General features: G+C 55.5%; 1 long non-coding RNA gene across 1 annotated transcript; it reads right to left on the reverse strand.

Annotated features, from left to right (window-relative positions):
- Positions 1-4,097: 4,097 nt before the first annotated feature.
- LOC115497122 (uncharacterized) lies at positions 4,098-5,603 on the reverse strand. Its single transcript, XR_003962702.4, has 2 exons — positions 5,115-5,603; positions 4,098-4,609 (listed from the first exon to the last, which is right to left on the reverse strand). It is a non-coding gene; the product is annotated as an uncharacterized lncRNA (long non-coding RNA).
- Positions 5,604-15,522: the final 9,919 nt, after the last annotated feature.

Here is a 15,522-nt window from a genome sequence, read left to right on the forward strand (position 1 = left end):
ACAAGGAGCAGGGGGAAGAGAAATGTGTTCAGGCTGCAGCTGATGCCAGAGCCTAAGAAAAGGATCAATTCACCCCCAGACAATTTGCAATGCAAAAGGAGCAGCTCCCCTCTTGCTTTACTCCTCCCCACGACCAAGAACATGCCCAACCCCTCTTTCCCACATGCCGGCCTGGGGAGGAAAGCAGCTCACCATCTCAGGGCAGACGGAATCCTGAGCCTGCCCAGTGCTCCCACGCAGCTGATTTAAATCCCTGGCACTGGCAGCCGCTGCCCATTCACCCCCTGGCACTGGAGGATGAGGAGTGGTGAGGATGTGGTGCCAGGGAGGGGCACCCAGCACATTGCCAGTGCTGCCCGTGCACAGCTCAGCTCTCCCTGTCTCCAAAGGCTTCTCTCCCAAGCGTGCCTGACTAATTAGTAAACGGAGCCTAAACCTTTTGGTCTCCATCGATCTTATCTTTAAACCCTGCAGACAACAATTCCTCAATCGATATCTCATTTAATTGCTGCCACCAGGCTGACAGCTGGGCTCCTGGCTGTCACATGGCAGGCTGCCAGTGCCACCTTCTAATCCCAAACGGATTTATCCTCTTCCAGCTCCCCTGCTCTCCCTACCCACCCACTTCTGACCCTATTCCTACCCCTCCTTCCCTGTGCAGAGGTAGAAAAGCCCGACTGCCTGCATCTCCCTCAGGAGCACATCCCACCCCTGTGATGATTCCCCTGAGCATGGCTGTGACCAAACTCGTGTTGATGAACACTTGAGCAGGAACAAGCTGCCCCCACACCTTGCTGAGACCCAATTCAGCCCATTCCCAGGTGGGCACTACCACAGGGGGCACCTGGATGTCACCTGTGTGTGTCCCAGCCAGCCCACACTGGGGGACAGGCAGCTCTGCCCTGCACATCCCAATCCCAGAGCTGACCTCTGAGCACCCACAGTGAGGATCCAGCGTGTGCTGGGCATCATCTGGTGGCTGCCTGCTGTTCCTGGCCAGCCCCAGGAGCTGGATGTTTATGGAAGTTCTCGGTCTCCAGAAGAGCAGCAGATAACAGGGGCAGGTTGTGCAATTTTGGGAGGAGCTGCCTTTAGAGTTGGGCACTGATTTCCCAGCTCTGCACTCCCTGCTCAGGGCTGGGGGAGGTATTGCGAGAGGATCAGGCTCTGTGATGGGGCAATCAATGATTATGGGTGCTCTGTGTTTGCTCTGGCCCAGTTTTTAATCTTGCTTCCACCGTGGGTTTTTTTTTGCTGCAGTTTGATGATAATCATAGATGTGACACACATTTCTGTCAGTGGCAGAATTGGGAAATGATCGCTGTAAGCTGATCTGAGATCAATTATATGTTTGTCATCTGCAGCTCTAGATGGCCTCTCTTGGTGGGAATGCTGATTGCTCCGTCCCTGTAGCCTCAGGAAACATCAGTGTGTTGTTTAGGAAGGAAATAGCACTTGATAATAAATGAACACATCACCAGGAATGCCACCAAAATGGAACCTCAGGATTGTGCCCCAGAGCACAAACCCTGAGCCCCTGGACTGTTCAGCAAGGGGGTGGGTGCCTTCTTCCACCAGTGACACTTTGAGTGTCACCTGTCCTTGCAGCTTTGAGTTGTTCCACTCCACGGTGACCCAGAGTTCTCCAAGAAAGAGGAAGTTCAGGTATGTAAAATAAATCACCACCTCTACTACTGGCCTTAGCTGGAATCCTGATTTGGAGCCAAGTGAGAGCGACAAGGCCTTCACTGTGCAGGTGCTGAGGGGAACCCGGACCTGGGGGAGCCCACATCTCACCAGTGTCCAGCAGGAATGTGGAAATCTTCTCCAAGGAACCATTCAAGGTCTTCACAGAGCAGCAATGAGGAACTAATGGTTGAGGAAAGGCAGGGGAACATGCCAACAGCTTCCTGGGGACAAACACAGCCCTGGGGAGCACGGCTGCACTGTGGGAACACTGGGCTGGCTCAGAAGACCCCTGGCTTGCTGCGAGGCACTGCTGTGTCCTCCAGCCACGACAGGCAGGATGTACCACACACACACACCTCCTCTTCCAGTTTGCTTTTCTCCTGCAACAGCCAATCCAAGGCAGGTTGTTAGCATGGGCAGAAACCAAAATCTGCTCTTGGTGCAGGCTGCTGAGGCTGGAGGACAGAGCAGCTGAAGGTAAAGGCACCTGAATCCCAGGTTTCTGGGCCAGAAACCAATTCCAGAACCTTTCAGCCTGGACAGAACCTAGCCATATTTCCATGGTCTTACCAAGGGGCTCAAACAGCATCTGTGCAGGCAAGGCTGGGCCATACCAGGGTGCCACCTTAGCATGCAGTCTGTCCTGCTCTCATCTCCCAGGCCACAGCTTCCCAGTGAGCCAGGGAGGGAGGCAATGCCCAGCAGCTCCAGCAGTGAAGGCCAGGGAAGCTTGTCACGGGAGTGGGAGGATTCATGCACTATCAGCAATGAGAAGTTTCTTCCACCAACATCTTGGGGCTCTCCTGTGCAGGACCAAGAGCTGGACTCAACAATCCTTGTGCAGGGCCAGCAGCTGAGCTTGGTGATGCTTGTGGGCCCCTCCAGCTCAGCATATTCCATGGTTCTGTGCCTCTCTGCTGCTCCTCCATAGCCTGTTTCGTTCAGGGCTGCTCTCTGCTGCCCTGTGAGTCTGGTGGGAGAGGAGAGCCCCGTGGGCAGGGCAGGGGTGGCTCGCTGTGCCAGCCGTGGCACCAGGATGCCGATCCCACCGTTGTCCTTGGCCGTGGTGCAGGGGGTGTGTGACACATGGCACCGGGAGCTCTGCAGTTGGCCCCGAGCGTGCCCCAGATGGTTCGATGCCAGGGTGTTTGCACACAGCTCTGCCATTTAATGGGGAGAGAAGGCAGAGCTGATCCCAGCTGAAGCCACACACGGAAATGCTGACAGACTGTTTGTCGAGACACAAACATTGGCAAATGGCCCCGCTTGCCATGCACTGAGAGTCACGGCAGCGAGGGAGGCAGCCCGAGAGCAGGGATGTCTCTGGCAGGGACTGGGAGCCCTCAAAGTGCAGCTCAGAGCGTTTCTGGGCAGAAGGAAGCCACTTCCTGGGGAGATTTGAAGCACCATTCTCCAAGTGGGCAGAGCTGGGATGCCTGGGGGTGATGGGGACAGCAGGGTGTGATTGTTGTGCAGCAGGTTTGGGGGATGGAGCATCCTACCTGCCCAGCCAGAGCAGCATCTCCTTGCTCCTCTGGCTGGCGTTCAGGGGTGTTTATCCAGACACAGGCAGACCATCAGCACTTTGGATGTGTTAGTGTCCAATTCCAGCAGGAATGGAGCACGCAGGGTGCTGCTGGGGCTGCCTGTGATCCGTGGATTTTGGGAGGTGCCTTCCCCACCAACACCTGCCCTTCGCTCTGCCCCTCTGGATGCCATCCTCCAAGCAGGGAGGGGGTGGGAGCTGTGGGGAAGGTGGCACTGAGAACATCAGCCAGGGCTGGGACGCCTGGAGCAGACCAGGGGTGGCTCAGGTCTGCTCACCACACCAGTGCCAGGAATTTGCAGCGGTGCTGTGAAGGGAAGAGCTGCCTTCAAACAGCATCTCCCAGCTCTACACAGCCCCTGGGGAGCCTGAGTTTGGATCCTGGGAAAGCCAGGCCCCCTTACCGGAGTGTCAGCCCAGAAAGTGCCACTCTCAGGCCACTGGGTGGCAGGGGTGGCTGAAGGCAGCGAGCTGGAAGGATTTATTTACAGCTTCCCATCGAGCCAGGGAAAGCAGGAGCTGCTCCTCTGCTGATCTAGCAGCTTCACTTTGCCAGCAGGAGCCTTCTGTCTCTCAGATAATCCCCCTGATTGGAAGCACCTTTGGAATCTAAGTGTTAACCCAACTGGGCCTCAGTTCAAGGTGATGCACTTCCCTGGACAAAGAGCCTGTGTGTCCAGAAGCTCTGCCCTGCCAAAAGCTGAACACTGCCCTGAGCAGCAGAGAGAGGAGCTCACAGAGAAAGGAGAACATGGCCCTTGTGGGTGAGGGCACAGAAGGGTAATGATGGGGGGAGGAGGTGCCAGCTGGGAAGAATTACAAACAAAACAAGGTTTTGTCATCTACCAGGACACCAGATTGATGTTAAAGGAGTCCATAGTTTTAAATTACCAATAATATCACATCAAAAATACCAGAATTTGGGGTGAAGGTTCAATAAACTATGGAAGGACTCCTGTGTTTTGGTGACAGACAGGGGTCCATCCCTCCACCAGCCACCACCACAGTCCTGCCCAGCTCCAGGCTGAAACCAGCCCAGACTGTGGCACCCACTGTCCCCCAACCAGTAACATCACCAAGGACTGCCTGGGGAACCCAGCAGGGATATAAAGGCCTGGGAGACCCTGCTGAGCTGCCTGCTTGGAGCAGCCACCTCCTAATTTGCTTTGTCAGTGCAGCCGGGACTTTAAACTTGATGTTTGCACCTGCACCAAAGGTGCTCAGGCAGGGAATGCCAAAGGATGCGGAGCAGCACGGTCAGTCTGTCTTGCTTGTGCTTCCTTCTGCTCTCTGCTGGGGCCTCCTTTGTGCTGCCAGCATCACAATATGTGATGTTTTTAAAATCCTAAACAGCATGATAGGAAGGGTGGTCACCTAAAAAGCAAAGAAGGGTTTTAGCTTGTGTGAGTTACTGTGAAAAACATTAGGAGGACTTGCCCAGAGGTGGAGAAAAGCCAACTGAGGGGCAGCTACTCTGCAAAATCACAGCCTGTGTCAGACAGGGACACCCCACTGCCCCAGTCCAGGCTCTGGCACAGTTTTCCACCTAACTTGCACCAAGGAAATATGCTGAAATTTGTCTCTTATATCAACTCTGACTGTTTTTCCCCCTGGCTTTCAGACCCCCATGAATTTCTTGCTATATCAAAAGAGAGGAGACAAAAGAGGCCGAGTGAGCATTTCTCAACCCAACGGAAATGCCCCAACACACTGCCCAGCTCCCATCCTTGCTCTCAGTGCCCCCCTGCCCCCTCCTCTGCTAGGTGCCCCCTCAGCCTCCCCTGCTGCACGTGTCTGCTGCTGCCAAAGAGCCTCTGCGGCCCCAGGAAGGGGAAGGGGCTGCGAACAGAAATACCTCACTGCAGAGTGATCTCCTGACCTGAAACCTCCGGAGACCTCTCTCCAGATTGCATCGTCCTGCTGATGCTCAGCTCTCCCTCCTGTTGGCCCTGACCCTTTTGAGGTTTCCCTGAGAGCTGTGGGGCTTCCTCTCTCACGGTGCTTTGCCTCAGCCTTTTGTGCCGTGTCCCCCATCATCCTGCCCTCATCCAGAGGTTCTCCTGCCGATGAGCTGTGCCGGGGTCCGCGCTGGCACTGCAGCATCCCGTGGGATCCCGTCTCATAGCAACGCCAGGGAAGATGCTGAGCGCGCGTCTGGTCCATTGGCCCATGGAGGCTTCGTGCACAGGGCAGAGGGAAGCTGCTGCCTGCAGGGAATGCAGCCCCCCTGCACACACACCTCCTTCTCCTCCGGCCCTGGGAATGCCTGTGAGCACTGTCCTGAATCATCTCAGCCTGCTGCTCCAGCCCTGCTCTGAGGCCCATCACAGAGCTGCCCAGAGCCCCTCCGGCACCAGCGACCTGCTCAACTCCCACCGCCCCCTGTGCTCCTGCACCTCTCCAGCACCGCTCCTTCACCGCTCCTGCAGTGCTCCAGCACCACTCCTGCACTGCTCCTGCACTGCTCCTATAGCATTCCTGCACCGCTCCTGCAGGGTTCCTGCACTGCTCCAGCACCGCTGCTATAGTGTACCTGCACCGCTCCTATGGTGTTCTAGCCCCGCTCCTGCAGCACTCCTGCACCGCTCCAGCCCCATTCCCGCCCCGCTCCTATAACGCTCCATCTACGCTCCTATAGTGTTCGCGCACCGCTCCTATAGCGTTCCCGCAGCACTCCTATAGCGTTCCCGCCCCGCTCCAGCCCCGGTTCCCGCACCGCTCCAGCCCCGGTTCCCGCCGCGCTCCAGCCCCGTTCCCGTCCCGCTCCAGCCCCGTTCCCATCCCGTTCCCGGCCCGTTCCCGTCCCGTTTCCGCCCCTCCAGGCGCTCCGAGCGCCCCGAAGGCTCCGCGGGGCCGGGGAGCGCCCCCGCCGTGCTCGGTCCGGCCGCCAGGGGGCAGCAGGGGCCCGGCCGCGCCCTCTGGCGCCCCCCGGCGGGCGCGGCGGGCGCTGCAGGCGGCGGGCGCCGCTCCCGGACCCCTCCTGGACCCTCCCGGGTCTCTCCCGAGCCGCTCCCGAGCCTCTCCCGAGCCTCTCCCGAGCCCTCCCGGGCCCTCCCGAGCCTCTCCCGAGCCGCTCCCGAGCCTTTCCCGAGCCGCTCCCGAGCCGCTCCCGAGCCTCTCCCGAGCCGCTCCCGAGCCCTCCCGAGCCTCTCCCGAGCCTCTCCCGAGCCTCTCCCGAGCCGCTCCCGAGCCTCTCCCGGGTCTCTCCCGGGTCTCTCCCGAGCCGCTCCCGAACCTCTCCCGAGCCGCTCCATGGCCGTGCCCTGCGCCCGCCCCGGGCGGCCACGCCGAGGAGCCCCGGGGTGAGTGAATGAGCCTCTCCCTCCCTCCCTCCGGAGCAGCATCCCGGCCTCGGGGCAGCCGCGGGGTCGGGAGGGCGCTTCAGCTCCCGGATTCCGTGTCTGGGGGATGGATGGATGGATGGAGGTGCTGCCGGGGTTACGGCACACCGCTGGCGGAGAGATGGGGGAGATACCCGCGCTGTGCTGTCCCTCATGCCGGAGGGATGGGGATGCTCCTGGGGTTGCGTTATCCCCCGTGCTGCAGGGACTGAGGTGCCTCCAAGGCGGGTTATCCTCATGCCGGAGGCATAGAGGTGCCCCTGGATTGTGTTATCCTCGTGCTCGATGGATGGCGGTGCCCCATGAATTGTGTTATCCCGCTGCTGGAGGGATTTGGGTGTCCCTCGGCTGTGGTATCCCTCGTTCTGGAGGGATTGGGGTGTCCCCGGGCTGTGTTATCCCCGTGCTGGAGGGATGGGGGTGCTCCTGCATCCCAAGTCCTCCCCGCAGAGCCAGGAGGAAAGTGCTGTCCAGGGATTCATTCCTAGATTGAAATTTTTAGTGCAAGTCACTGGCAAAGTGTATTTCTTTCTGGAAAAGCAGAAATGTAAATGGTAGCTTTCAACTGATGTGAACTACATTGGTTCCAGTTAACCATAAAAATTAAATTTAAAAAAGAAAGGAAGTGGTGAGCTTTTAGAGTACCCCGTGTACCGTGTGTTACCCCGGGCAGGAGGGATGGGGATGCTCCTGGGGCTGTGTTACCCCAGACAAGAGGGATGGGGATGCTCCTGGGGCTGTGTTACCCCGGGCAGGAGGGATGGGGATGCTCCTGGGGCTGTGTTACCCCGGGCAGGAGGGATGAGGATGCTCCTGGGGCTGTGTTACCCCGGGCAGGAGGGATGAGGATGCTCCTGGGGCTGTGTTACCCCGGGCAGGAGGGATGAGGATGCTCCTGGGGCTGTGTTACCCCGGGCAGGAGGGATGGGGATGCTCCTGGGGCTGTGTTACCCCGGGCAGGAGGGATGGGGATGCTCCTGGGGCCGTGCCATCCCCTGGATCAGCAGCAGGGTGCAGGACAGGCTGCTCAAGGCGCTGCATGCCCACCTCTCTGCAAACCCAGAGCGACCACCAGTGGGAACATGTCATGGGGTGACGTTGTAATGCTGGTATCTCCAATCGTGTGTTCTGTTTATGTTTGATATTCTGTTCTGTGCTTTCAGAACTGACTCTGAAAGTGAAGGTTTGTTTTGCCTTGTTATCAGCCAGTTTTGGTGCTGGGGAGTGCTTTGTTTTTTAAATAAACAGGTGCTTTTCCACTTCTCTCAGAGAAAATTTTTCCCAAACCAGGTGGATGGGGAGGGGCCATGGGGGTTTGTTTTCTGGGGGCTCCTTCCAGAGTTTTTTTTCAAAAATTTGCCCTAAACTAGGACAGAACACCATCCTGTTATAAGTGGTGCTGGGAGAAGTGACAGAGCTGAGCTGGAAGGCGGCTGTTCCTCCCTGAGAGCTTCCAGGATGGAGTACTGCGGGATTAAGTTTGTGCTCAAGTGGTCTCATGTTATCTCAAAGCTGCAATTCTTCCCAGGCTGTTCAGAGAAGGACTTGGTGCAGGGGTTTTGGAGGATTTGAGGCCTGACAGAGAGTTTGCTGCAAGGGTTTGTCTGAGCTCAGGTTCCTGGTTGGTCACATCAGAATTGAGTTCTTCTCTGTGGGTTTGGGGTGATTCCTCAGTCAAAATGCCTTTGCATGGGATGAAAGACAATCTGAGTTGAAAAAGACAATCTGAGTTAAAAAATCATTGTCCCACAGTGAGTACTTTTGGTTCTTTCTTCCTGGCAGCAGTTGGCAGCAGTGTGGCAGGAAAATGGTCACTGGATGAAGTGTGAGGGAGGTGGTGGTGGTGCTGGGGTGGTGAGTGGCTGAGAACAGCCAGGCTGTGCCCCTGCAGAGAGCTCAGAGCCAGCTGTGCCTGCACCCTGCTGCTGAAAAACTGAATTTCACTGCTGGGAGCCCAAAGGCATCATCCCATCCCCATCCCTGACCCCACCAAGGGGACCCAGGCAGCCCTGGGCTGGAAGTTGTGGTCTCTGCTGTGTTTGTCCCTGTGTTTTCTGTCACCCCTGGCCTTCATCCAGCACCAGCACTCCCTGTCCCACACTGCTCTCCCTGGAGAAGGACCATTGTTGGAACTCAAAATGTCCCTCAGACATTTCTGGAGGTTCCAGGCCCTGGTCAGAAGCATTTGAGACCCTGGCAGGCAGCTGCAAACAGCTGTGATTTTGGATTTGAGCCATGGAATGATTTACCAACCTTGCAGGAAGAACAAGAAGTCACAAAAGTTTAGATAGTATAGTAAAAGTAGTCACAAAGTAGAGGGAAGAATTTTTTAGTGCTGTACAGGGGGGGTTTAACACCTGTACAGGGTGTTTTTTGTTCTGTACATGGGCTGAGCTCCTCAGCTGTGTCCGGGGCAGGCAAAAAGTCATTGTGACAGATTAAAGGGATCTGACATGGGCATACTGGCAAAATGATCTCTCTGATTTTCTCAGGGTGGGCTCAGCCATCAGGTTAGTCCAGAAACACTCACCTCAACTGAGGGGAATGCTGTGGGTCACTCCTCACCTCAAGGCTGCCTCCCACTGCTTTTGGCAGGTCTGAGTTTACCACACCTGGCAGGGAGACCTTCCTCTGGAGGGGAGAGGTTTGAAGCTTTCTGGAAAGGGACCTGGATGGTTTCCTACTGCCTCCTTTGAGAGCAGGAACAAGGAGCAGGGCTTTGAATGGTGTCCTGAGACCTGATGCTCTGAGTTTCCGTTCCAGCACAGGGTCCTAAGCCAAGAAAACTGCCTGTCCTGCCAAGGCTGGGTAGGAAATTGGCCCAGGAGCAGCAGCGTGGTGTTAACTCCTCTCTGCAAGGAGCACTGAGGCTCCTTTGATGAGCTCACTATCTGCAGTGCTCACTTTCTTCTTTCCTTCCAAAACACCCATCCTGCCTGGCCTAGCTGCAGCCTGATGCTCTGGAGCTTGTGAAGGTGTGAATACAAGCTCAGTGATGAACCCAAAACATTTCTTAACCATGTTCTTTCTGAGCTATGCTCTGCTAGGGAGCTGTCAGCCTGGCTGGGGAAGGGGCTGGGGGCCAAGGAGTCCAGCAGAGGTGGGTGGGCTGGAGCCAGGGGAGGGATGGCCTTGGAGCAGGGAGCATTAAACATGTTTTGGCATGTCAGTGGTCTGGCACATGGGGAATCTCCTTCTGTTTTGGGTTTCTTTTTGGTGATAATTTCTTTCAAAACCCCGTGTTTAGCAAATCAGGTAGAAGGGATCAGCTGCTGGTTTGGGCACACATCCCCCAGGCCCCTGGGGCTGGGATACTGGCAAGACTGACTGGCAGCAGCAAGCCTAGAAGTCATCTCAGAGACACCGAGAGCTGCTCTGCTTTGCTTGGGGACTGCACATCCCAGCTGTTTGCCTGGGCACAGCACACATCTGCCCTGGGCTGTCTCCATCAGGAGACGTGTGCGTGGCCAAGCTGCCTGCTCTGCATTTGCTCCTCCTGCTGCAGTGACCAGATGTCCTACTCTTCAGTGATGCTGTCCTACTTTCAAGTAGGTTATTCTATTTTTGCCTGGCCCTGTCCTTTTGGTGACTTTGCCTTCCTGCGTGTCCCGTGCACGGCTTTCCCCTGGCAGAGGCAGGAGTTGTGCAGGTTGTGGTCCCAAGCAGCACAAGCCATTTCTCTTTGCTGTGGTTCCTTTGCTCCAGCCTTGCACCCAGCTCAGCTCAGGCAGCCAGCCTCCTTGAAGTGCTCAGGGGGAAGGGTCTGAGTGCCTGGCAGTCATGGGAAGGTGTTTGTTCTTGTTTGTACCTCTTATCCTCAAGCACTCCCAGGATCAGGAATGGAGGTTTGGGCAGAGAAGGAAAGGACTGAGCTCATTCTCAGGTTGAGAGTGAGCTGGGAAATAGGAGTGGAGCCTTGTCCTGTAACTGCAAACAGGCAGGTTTAAGTCTGGGTACTGCCAGCTCAGAAGCCTTTCTTGGAAAGCACCTTGAGCTGCCAGTCCCTGCTAGCCCTGATTTCTGACTCTTCCCAACCTCTTCTTCACTCGCCCTTTGACTTCAGTTTGGAAACTGCAGTTTCTTGTTCAAGCCAGCCATGACAGGCTGAGGGCAGTGTGCTGGAGGCCTCTCAGCTAGCCTAGGTGGACTCCAGGTGTCCTGGCATGGCTGGGAGGCCGTGGAAAAGGGCAGGGGAGCTGGAGTGCCCCGTTGGACAGGCTGTGATGTAGCAGGGCCAGGAGGGAGCACGCAGGCTGGAAGCTGAAGGCTGACGAGCTTTGGACCAGTGCTGCAGTTTATTTATGGCCTGCTTAGCAATCTCAGGCAGGCAGTGTGGGTTAAGGCATCTCCTGTCCTGGATTGACAGTACAGATCCAATTAGCCATGAAAGCCTCTAATTATTTGTCCTGAATTGCTCCGGTGGTAACCAAGGCTCTGCTATCTCCTCCTTTTGTCCGTGTCCCAGCTGGAAATGCCCCAGTGTCCCTGCATCTAGAGCAGCAAGTGTGATGTTCAAGCAGAGTCAGCACAATCTAATCAAGGGAGACAGGCCCTGTGAGTTAATGAGGGGCTGGACCCGCTTGGTTTGCTTTGGAGAGTTCTCTGAGCCCCGTTTGAGAGACAAAGGTTGCTGTGGCAGAGATAAGGCTCCCAGGATGAACTGTGTGAGACAGGGGCTGCAGGCCACAGGGAAGGAAGGGCTGGTGGCAGACAGGGCTTGACAGCAGAGTCCCCGTGTCTCACAGGAGAGAAACATCTCCTGTGTGAGGAAAAGCTGAGAGAAGTGGGGTTGTTCAGCCTGGAAGAGAGAAGGCTCCAGCGTGACCCTGTTGTGGCCTTTCAGTACCTGCAGTGTACTGGAGAGGGACTTTGGGCAAGGGCCTGGAGTGACAGGACAAGGAGGAATGGCTTCAAACTGACAGAGTAGGTTTAAATTATATATTAGGAAGAAATTCTTCCCAGTGAGGGTGTTGAGGCCTTGGCAAGGGTTGCCCAGAGCTGGCTGCCCCATCCCTGGAAGTGTCCCAGGCCAGGTTGGATGGGGCTTGAGCAGCCTGGGGTAGTTGAAAGTGTCCCTGCCCATGGCAGGGGGTGGAAGAAGATGGCCTTTAAGGTCCCTCCAACCCAAACCCTTCTGTGGTTCCTCAATTCTGGTTCTGCAGCTTGGCCAGCTGAGGTTGGCAGATGGAAGCAGTGGCTGCAAGGAGCACGGGCACAAGGTGGGGTTACCCAGGCAAGGCCCAAGGATTCTCTTTTCCAGACACTGGTGCTAAGTTACAGCTGTGCATTCTCAGCTGCAACACTATTTTAATGGGAACAAAGCTTTTCAGGCCACTTACTGCATCCTTCTGCTTCTTCTGGGTTCTTGTTGTGCAGAAGAGGGGCCTTGGCTGTCTGAGAGAGAAAATGTGTCATGAATGTTCTTAGTAACCTTAACTCTGACCAGACATGACAGCAAATAGCTCTCAGACGAGACAGGGCAGCCAGCCTTGGCTTGAAAGCAACATTTTGCACAAATAATATTCAGGTCCTGTATGAGGGACCAGCTGAGCACTTCCACCATTGTTTCCAGGTCACAGGGTCCCCCAAAAATGGGTTTTACATCATTGTCTTGAGATGCTGCCTGGAGGCAAGCCATGGCTTTGCTCACCAAGTGCACATTTTCTCCGTGTGTGGATGGATGAGCAGCAGAGCTGCTGGCAATGTGGCTCTGCCCCTGTGCAGAGAGGAGGGGACAAGCAGCAAGGATGCCCACCTGGGGGAAGCTGGGAGCTGTTCCCGGCTTGTTTTGGTGCAAAACAGGCTGCTGAGCATCAAATGTGTCTCTCTGACCTCCCTCCAAGGTGTTGGAATCTGTGGGTATTGGTGATCCCGAGATTGTAGAAAGTCTCTGTCTCTCAGCCCCGCTGCCAAAGAAGAAGTCATAATTCGTCTGTGCTGGTTTCAAGGTTGTTTATTCTGTTTATCTCTAACATGTTCTGCTGCCCTGCCGCAGCTCTGTCCTGCAGGGCAGCGTGTGGGGCTCTGCCCTCAGTGGGATGGTACAAACATTAAATACCACAAACTACCTGTGCTGGATTTACAATAACGTGCCAATATCTGTCACCTACGTTGAACAGTGTGTCCCCAGCCTGAACCAACAGAAAAATGCCAACACCACAGTGAAACATGGAGGGCATGAAGAAGGAGGAAAAGGACAAGACACACCAAATTTCCTCCATCTTGCCCCATTTGCACCCCTAATCTAGAAACCTAAAATTTTACTTTTGCACCCGTGCCAGACTTAATTATTACTCTTATCAAACACTCAAAGCTTGTAATTCATCCTGTAAGATTGAAAACTCCTCTCCATGGACAGAGATCACAGACAGTGTCTCTGGGGGCTCTGTCCAGGGGGGTTCCTGACCCCTGCCAGGGTCCCAGACCTGCCAGGGCAGCCAGAGGGAAGCCCTGGATTCCCACACCAAGGGACCTTCAGACAGGACCCATCCCTACCAGGGCCATGCTGGCCCTAGGAGTCAGCTGGCAGATCCTTCAAGCCTCTTGGTGTCCTTCCCATGCAGTCCAGAGCCTGCCAGGTTCAAGCCAGAGAGTTTCCCCTATACAAATGGGGACAAGGGGGGCGGGCTGTGAACGTACAAAAACTGTTTCTTTCCTGCCCACTTGGAAAGGGGAGCTATGGAATTTTAAGCAGCAAAGACAAAACTCTGCTGAAGAGGCCTCTTCTGTGCTTGCCTGTTGAAATCTCTGATCACAGTGGAGAGGGGGTCCAGGGACATGCCAGGCTTGCCCTTATTAATGGCTCTGTTGTTGTCTGCTCCTGTTTGTTGGTCTTTGCTCTGGGAGACGGTTTGCCAAAGCAGCAGCTATTTTCCTTGGAGCAGCTTCCACGGGAGCTGTCCCCGTGGTGGGGGCCAGTTCTCAATGCCAGTGCTCAGACCTGGCCTACAGGGCTGAGCCAGAGTGTTCTGGGAATCTCCTTAATGGCCACGAAACCTGAACTTGCAGGTGCAGAAGGGACAGGTGAGAGGAGACAGAGGATCTTTATTCCAGCTGGCACTTTTCCTTTCTTGATTTTAGGGGTGTTCAGCCTCGCAGCTCAGGATTCCAAGTAGGGGCACCAACTTCTCCCACCTCGGTCTCTGCTCTCTCCAGCAGCACCAGTTTGGCTGGGCTGGGGACACAGTGACAGCCTGGCTGGTGCTTTTCATGCATCACTTCCACCATCCAGCAAAGCAGCTGTGCAGCTGCTCTCCCCTGCTCACCTCCTGTTTCCCACCCCGAGCTCACAGCATCGGGCCCTCTTACCTGTGTTTTTCTCCTTGAACCACTTAGTTTTAAAATAGAGCAATTATCTTCCTTCAGAAAGGAGCTTACCCACTCCAATCTAGGGCAGTCAGAGTGCAGCAGCCTGCACAGCTCTCCCTGGGAGCACGGCTGTGTGCCCAGCATGGGTGCTCCAAGGGCTGGAGCCAGGCTGGGAGAGAAGGGAAAGCTCCAGGGAGAGCTCAGAGCCCTTCCAGGGCCTAAAGGGGATCCAGGAGAGCTGGAGAGGGACTGGGGACAAGGGATGGAGGGACAGGACACAGGGAATGGCTCCCACTGCAGGAGATTAGTGTTAGGTGGGATATTGGGAAGAAATTCTTCCCTGTGAGGGTCGGCAGGTCCTGGCACAGGGTGCCCACAGCAGCTGTGGCTGCCCCTGGATCCCTGGAAGTGTTCCAGGCTGGGTTGGATGGGGTTTGGAGTACCCTGGATAGTGGAAGGTGTCCCTGTCCATGGCAGGGCTTGGACTGGCTGATCTTTTAGGTCCCTCCAACATAAACTCTTCTGTATTTCTGTGACTCCTGTCTGTCACTTGGGATGGGGGTTGAATCCTTGGTGGGGGTGTGAGGCATTGCTGGGCTGAGCAGTGTGAGCCCTCAGTCCCAGTCTGTAACCACTCATGTGGCACAGGGATGCAGGCTTGGCTCTTGGGACATTCTGCCAGGGTTCTCTGCCCTCCCTCCATGGCCAAGGCCTGAGGGATCTCTGCATGGGGAAATCTGTTCCTGAGTCTGTCTGATAAGAAAATACAAACTTTCAGACTTTTACCTACACATCTATCAACAAGTGACAGATCTGCAGGGGGCTGGCAGGAACTTTCAGAGGTGGCCTAGTCCATGTTCATGCCTGAAAATGGGATAATTTCTGTTGTAGACCACTGCCAGCAGAGGTTTCTCCAACCTGCTCCTAAAATGCCTGCCCGTGACCCCTGTCTGTTTGACAGGATGGAGTATTGGCTGTGATTCAGAGTATGTAATTGTTTCTGGGTTTAAATGCCCAAAAGAATGAGGGAGCCTTTGCAGAAACTTGTTGCAGTGAAGGGTTCAGTGATGGAGCAGATTCTGCCAGGCTCAGCTGCCATGCACTCCGTGGTAGGAGGGGTTTACATCCTCACATGTGTAGATTACCTCATCTCCTCTGTCTCGGGATCCCTCTGCTGTCTCACAAGTCTACACCCAGCTGTTGTTTAATTAAAAAATAAGCAGACAGGTATTCACCGGGAAAATTAAGCTGTTTTGTTCTTTATGTGTCCTTGATGCTCTCCTGGCATCTTATCTGGGGACAACAGCTCTAAGTCTTGAATTTGCATTTATTTTTATCACGCCAAGCCAACTGTTTTAATAGAGAACGAAGCCATGGAGCAGTGAATGTGCCATGCCATGCAGACTGGCCATGGTGTCAGAGAGGAATGGTGCCTTGTCTCCCCTTTGCCCTGCCCCACGGGCTGTGAGGCTCAGGGGATGTGGCTGCAGCTCATGTTCACTTCCATGTCGTGGGTGACTGCTGAGGGCATTTGGCTCCTTCAGCCCGGAGCAGAAGAGGCTGAGGGGAGACCTCAAGGCAGCCCAGAGTTTCCTGGTGAGGGGAAGCAGAGGGGCAGCACCAAGGACAGAAGCCAGG

Source organism: Taeniopygia guttata, chromosome 13 (genome assembly GCF_048771995.1).
Source record: "Taeniopygia guttata chromosome 13, bTaeGut7.mat, whole genome shotgun sequence".
Classification (NCBI taxonomy): domain Eukaryota; kingdom Metazoa; phylum Chordata; class Aves; order Passeriformes; family Estrildidae; genus Taeniopygia; species Taeniopygia guttata.